The 7,128-nt window shown below is 27.3% G+C and overlaps 1 pseudogene; it reads left to right on the plus strand.

Annotated features, from left to right (window-relative positions):
* Positions 1–5,302: 5,302 nt before the first annotated feature.
* LOC148546183 (uncharacterized) lies at positions 5,303–6,720 on the plus strand (annotated as a pseudogene).
* Positions 6,721–7,128: the final 408 nt, after the last annotated feature.

A 7,128-nucleotide genomic window follows, 5' to 3' on the forward strand; every position in this document is an offset into this window, starting at 1 on the left:
AATAAAAAAAATTAAAATTTTCAATCATTTTTCATGTAGATTAACATTCTAGACATTTTGGTTTAACTTTGTAAGGCCAACATTAATTGTTTATATAGTCTTTCACTCTTTCTCTTTCTTACTTCTCTCTGATTTGTTAATTTATTGTACTAATACTACTTAATTATATACAATTTTTTATTTTCTAATTTTGTCTTTTTGATATTATAATTCAATTATATATTATTTGTTTATGTTTTTTAAAAGGTTCTTCATCATCGTAAAAACAAGAAAAATATAATACAATTTCCTTCCAATTTAATCTATTTAATCAAAATGATTATTTTGAAATTTTTTAAAATTTTTAGAAATTATTTTGAAAATTTTTAATATAAACTCTTTAAAAATTATTTTGTATTTTACTTTTGAATCAAATTGAAAAAAAAATTATGTTATCTAATAAAGATAAATATTAAGATTGTTTTGTGTAGTTTAAAATTTATGGAGCTAAAGTATCTATTTTTAAAAATCTCAAAAAATAATTTGAATAATTACTCCTATTTAAGAAGATATTTCAAAACAAAAATGTAAAAGAGAAAACATGTTTATTATGAGAAGAAACGAGAAATAAATTTCTAGGTAGAACTTATACAACCCGAGCGTTATTGACCCTTGTTAACTATTTTGCTTGCATCTACTTGCTCTCTCTTAGTTTAAGCCTTTCATTGATCGGGAGGAAAAGAAAAAAAAATGCACAAATATAAATATAAGAAATAAAGTGGATGGAGTAAATTATTATTTTGGTATTTAAAAGATTACATTTTTAACAAAATATACAGATCCTAAAAAATGAAATGACATATTAACTTTTCAATTATTATTTTCATCGAACAAAATACATTAAATATAAGGAGACATACACTAGAATGCTCTAAGAGCATCTCCAAATATTTTATTTTTGTTCAATTTTATTTTGAATTACACAAAATATTACATAAATATTTGTTGGATCATATATTATAAAAATTTATTTGAGATTTAATGTGAAATTTATCACTCTAATACTTAGTCTTAATTTAATTTAAATTTTATATTATTTGTAATTATTTTAGATAAATTATAAAAAATAATTAAAATAAAAATTATAGAATTACATAATTAATAATTATATACCATATTTAAAAATATTACACATTAATAAAAATAAACTTTAAAATATTATTTAAATCTTATTTAATTAAGCATAACAATAATAAAAAAAATACATGTCTGAGGCATTACATAATACATATTTTGGCTCATTGTATTTAGAAATAAAAATTTCAATGTAAAAATTAGAATTTTATAGATGTAAAGATTGAGAATTTTATGTATTTGAATAGGGAGAGAAATTAAAATTTCGTAAATAATAAAAAAAACTTAGGTTAAATTAATTTGGATATATTTTTTTACTAAATTAATAAGAAGATAATGAAAAAATATAATAATGAAATACAAGAATATAGCTGAGTACAACTTGTTTATTTTCATTGAGCCTTTGTCACAATTATAACAATAACAATATTCAAATGAATATTTAATAGATTATACAAGTAATAATATTTAATTGGTCTTTCTTTAAAATAATAGGTTTCATTTATTTATTTATTTATTTTTCAAAGGAGATCTCATCATTTCAAATATTCAAATATTGTATCCAATGTAAATTTTAGTTTTAAATCAATTACAATTAAAAATTACATTAAAAAGTAGGTGAATTCTATCCAATCCTTTTTATTTTAAAGAATAAGTTATTCTTTATTAGTTGAAATAAGTTGATTTATCATAATTAAATTTAACCATTCATCTAATTTAAATTTTGATAAGTTAACCAATAAAGTATAATATAATTCTTTTTATAATTTATAAAAATCATTAAAAAAATTCTATTTTATAATTTTTTTTTTCAAGGCACATATTTATTAATCATTTTCAACCAAAAAATTCTAAAGAGTAAAACAAATAGATAAAAAATTCTCATAATGCTATTGCTTGATAATTTTATCTTTTTTCCTTCGTATTTTTCAAAAAAAAATTCATTATTCTTACAGAAACGAAGACAATTTAAAAAAAAAAAACTGTTAAAGTTAGGATTGTTGACAACAGGAGAAAAGAAATAAAAGATAAAAACTATACAATTTACATACAATTTAAAATTCAAATTCAAATTCAATTAGATGAAATTAAGGGAATTTATTTTATAAAATATGTTATTATCTCAAAATTTTTTATGATTTTACATGCTTATATATCTCAGTTTATTTATTCAGTAAATTCATTCAACATGTACAACTCTAATTAAACTATAATTGAAAATAAATTTTATTGTAATGGAAGATTTTTTAATAACTATCAAATATATTATATATAAAGTTTTTTGAAAAATATGAAAGAAGTAGAGAGAATTATCATCAAGATATAGTGTTTTGAGAATTTTTAATGTCTCTTGAATTTTCTTTATATTTGTTTTTTTTATTTTTTGAATTTTTTTGTTGGAAATAATTAATAAATAATATGTGATTTGAGAAAAAATAAATTACAAAATGATATTTTTTAAAATGATTTTTATAAATTACAAAAAAAATATACCATAGTTAATTAATTGGATGATCAAAATTTAGATTAATTAAAAAGTTAAATTTACCATAATAAACTAACATATATATTTTAATTAATCATACTTTGACATATAATAAGAGTAGTTTACCTTTTAAAATAGAAAGGGTTGGATAAAATTTACATAAAAAATATTCTATTGAAATTGCTCTAAAAATAAAAATTTGTTTTCTTTTTTTTTTTTTAATTTACGTAAAAATGTGATAATTTTACTATCCAAATTTGATATTTTTGCTATATGTGAATTTATTTTATTCAATTTTTTTAAATAAATGACAAAAGATTTAACAAAAAAAAAAAAAAAGTCAAAATATCAAGTTTTGCCTAGTTTATATATATACTTTTTAAATTACTATATGAATGGTTCTAAGAAAAATTTGGATCAAGTGGATGAATTATTTGCTAATTGCTACTTATGGAAAAGTTATGTAAAGAATCGTGTGTGTGGTCTAAGAACTATGGATGAACCACCCATCACAGTAACGGTGTTATGACTTATGATTAAGCTAACGGGAGTGGTGGAGCTTGAAGAAATTTTTTGGCACGGCAAAAAATTTGGCCATAAAAATTATATAATAATATTTATATTAAAATAAAATTTATAAATAAAATTATTTTTAAGTTTATTACTACAATGACAATAACTAAATAACTATATAAATATATATTATAAAATATTTTAAAAATTTTAGAATTAAAATTATAAAATAAATAACTATATAGATAAAAAAATAATTTTACTATAACTAATTTTAACATTAAAATTATAAAATGATAATGAAAATCATAAATAATAATGAGAATAAGATTTTAATTTGTATAAATAAGCCAATAAAATTTTTTAATTTATAAAAGTCTATTGAAATTCAAGTCTAAGATATTATTGTAAAATAAATAACTATATAGATAAAAGAAATTAATTTTATTATAATTAATTATAACATTAAAATTATAAAATTTTGTTGATAATGATGAGAATAATAAATAATAATGATAATGAGATTTTAATTTGCATAAATAAATCAATAAAGTCTTTAATTTGTGAAAGCCCAGCTTAACGTAAAAGTGTGAGACTTAAACTAATTGAGCTATATTTGTTCTTTTGTATTAATATTACTAACTCTTTTATTAAAATTTTCGGGAGGTCATGGCTCCCATTGTTTGAATTAAGCTCCTCCGCCTCTGACTGTTGGGGTTTTAGGATTTTAAATTGGGATTGAAATCATAATAGATCACATCAGTCTTTTTCTTTGTTATATATGCCATTTCGTTTATCACATTAGACCAAAATATTAATAGACCACATCTTAATCGGACTTTTTTAATTTATATTATTTAATATAATATTTACGAAAATGTATAATCTGTAAGGTATTTATGTTTATCCGTAAATAGTTATATTCTGGGTACAGTCCCCAAAAGCACAGTAAACAAACATCTTAGGTACACTGATTCGACAATATAATATGAGTTAGAGTCGCTCAACTCTAGGTCAACACTATCTTGCAGATCGACGAAGTAAATCGGCCTCGTCGGGACCGGGACTGCATGTGATATTGAAGAAGATGGCCCAAAACTACCAACCATGTCAGAAACCTCCGCATACAACTCCATCACATGTTGTGGCATTAATCAAACATTATACTAACATGCTTATCTTCTTCAACTGAAACGTCCTATTAATAAAACCTCCACTAGGTAGCGTTGATAAGAATCTATATGCTACTCGGCCAACCTCCTTCGAACCGATTGCTCTCATGTTGATTAAGATGACATTCTTAAGCGCATTTATAGAATCAATACGGAAAGTGTACATCATCACAGTTGAATTACACTCAAATATTACTTCCTCATCACCATTTCTAATAATTCCATTGAGATAAATTACTACAAAAAAATTGATTACTAGCCATTTTTTTAACAAAGAAGGAAAGAAAGAATAAATAGAATAAAGATGGATGTAGAATGGATTGCACAAGAAGTTGCATATATAGATGTTTTCTGTTATGTATCTAAGGTACATAGATCCCTATTTATTTAAGCACGTATCCTGGTTACAATGCCATCATATTTATTATGGCTGTATCTCGGATACAGCACTATAAAATTTCTTAAGGCTCTATCTCGGATACAGTACACCCGACTTGTGCACGTATTTTTATATTACTTGTATCCCGAGTATAGAATACTCGAATTATACTTTTCTAGGTTTTCGTACCGCTGTATTCAGGATGTGTAAGGTTGATGTAAATATTATATTTAAATAATTTAAATAAAAAAATCCTATCTTAATCCACAAATGAATATTTTTGGTATGTTTTTAAATTATTAAAAATTATTTTTGTTAATAACAAAAGTGAAATACATTTTATCAATGTCAGAATATTTGAAAAGTATTTTTTTATTAACTATAAAATTTATTTAGAAGGTCAAAATAATCGTATATTCTTTTGGTTTTTGGTTACAATAAGAGATCAAAGCCAAAAAAAAGGGATAAAAGATAAATAGGTCCCTGAGCTTTTATTTCATGGATATTTAACTCCCCCAGGAATGAAAAATACAAAACGATCCCTGACCTCTCAAAATACCATACAAAATGGTCTTTCCGTTCAATCTGCTTCGCAACACGTTACGGATTCAGATTACCTGGCGCTTATGTGGCGTAGCAATGGGTATGTGTCTCCAAGATGGTGTGAACAGGGCTGACGTGGTCGATTGGAGAAAGTAATGGGACGTTGTGGTCCTTGGGCACTAAGACGACTTCGTTTCGGAAAATGTTTTTTAATAGTTCTTATGAGATATGCCAATGCTGCCCATATCAGTTACAAACAATTACAGGAAACCCTAAGACTAACCTTTTCCCTCCAAAAAATACAACACTTCGTCTCCGTGTTGTCGTCGTTGCTGTTCTGTGAAGCAGTTCCATTAAAACTTTGTGGTTATACCTGTGTCTGCCGTGGAGAGTGGTAAGTACATTGTTGTTCAAATTTGTTCTGCTTATGCCCGTTATTTGTTATCAATGTCGTAGGATGGGACTGATAGGGATTGTAAGTGATTGTCGTAAGTGATTAGTTGTGGGGTTAGTCATTCGTCAGGTATTGTTTAGAGAGGTTTTGGAGATTTTGATAATAAGGGTTGGTTTTGTGTTGTGTTGTGGATTGAAAAATTTTGCAGATAGTTGATGTATTCGGTATTCCCGTGTTTCATCATGGGGGTAACTTTTCAAGGGCACCTACTGGTGAGTTAGTCTTTCTGCATGGTCAAGTTGAGAAGTTTCCTCTGATGGACATGGATTTTGTCAATTTCAGAGATCTGGTCATGATGTTCAAAGGACTGGGATATCAATCGTATAAGGAGGCTTACTAGTATGATCCAAAAAGTAAAGATATGGACTCAGGTTGCATGTACTGAGGGAGGATGCAGGGATCAACCAAACGTGACAGGCTAAGTTGAGGAACAAAGACACGGAAGAGTTTTACATTCTTTTTACCATCCTGTTGACCAACCTGAGATTGCAGATGATGATTGTGAGAAAAATGATGAGGTTTAGGAAGAAGTCGATCCAAATGACTTGGAGAAGTTGGATGACTCATCTACTGATGATGATAGCGATGGCAGTGAGGAAGATGAGCTGTATAAACCACCACCAGCTGGTTATAAAAGTGGGAATGAGAGTGGTGAAGATGATGAAGGCAGAAGGGTTAGAGCTAGCAAAGGGAAGAGGAAACAAGTGTCTCCATCGTCGAGGAAAGGGGTTGAACCCAAGGAGAAGCAGAAAAAAAAAAAGTAACACATGAGTTTAAAAGGCAGAGATTTAAAGCAAGAAGGGTGGGCTCATTTGAAAAAGGTTCCTCAAGGTCTATTGGGCCTGCTAAATAGCCCAGCACAAGTAGGCCAGAAAGACAGCCCAATAAATCTAGGCCTGCTAGGGAGCCTAGCATGAGGCCAGCTATTGTAGAGTATGTCAGTGATATAGACACAAAGGATAATGATATTGTGTTTAAGTATGAGTCTGAGGAGCTGCATACCCCTGTCTCATCGGAGGATGAAGGGAACAAACCACACTGGTCTGAGTTTGATGAATAGTATGGCTTTGGAGAAGGCAGATTTGAGCTAGGCACAAGATTTGCTACAATAGAGAGGGTCAAGGAGGTTATGAAAGATTTATTTATTGCTGAAGGAAGGGAGTTGATTTGGATTAAAAATGACAATGAAAGGGTTAGAGTTAGCTGCAAGGGTGAGGATTGTCCTTAGATTGCCCATCTCTCTTACAATAAACAGCTGCAGTGTTTCCAAGTGAAAATATATAGGAGTGAACATACGTGTGCAAGAGACCTGGGAAGCAATGCAGCTGACCAACACTGGATCAGCAAAAAAGTGAAAAAAAGGATGACCACCCATCCCCACATGAACACACATGAGGCTATTGATTTCTTAAGAGAAGAGTTTGATTTAATTCTACACCCTAAAATGGTTTACAGAGCTGTGAGGGAA

The sequence above is a fragment of the Arachis ipaensis genome, chromosome B9 (genome assembly GCF_059453495.1).
Source record: "Arachis ipaensis isolate K30076 ecotype BB chromosome B9, ASM5945349v1, whole genome shotgun sequence".
Taxonomy (NCBI): Eukaryota; Viridiplantae; Streptophyta; class Magnoliopsida; order Fabales; family Fabaceae; genus Arachis; species Arachis ipaensis.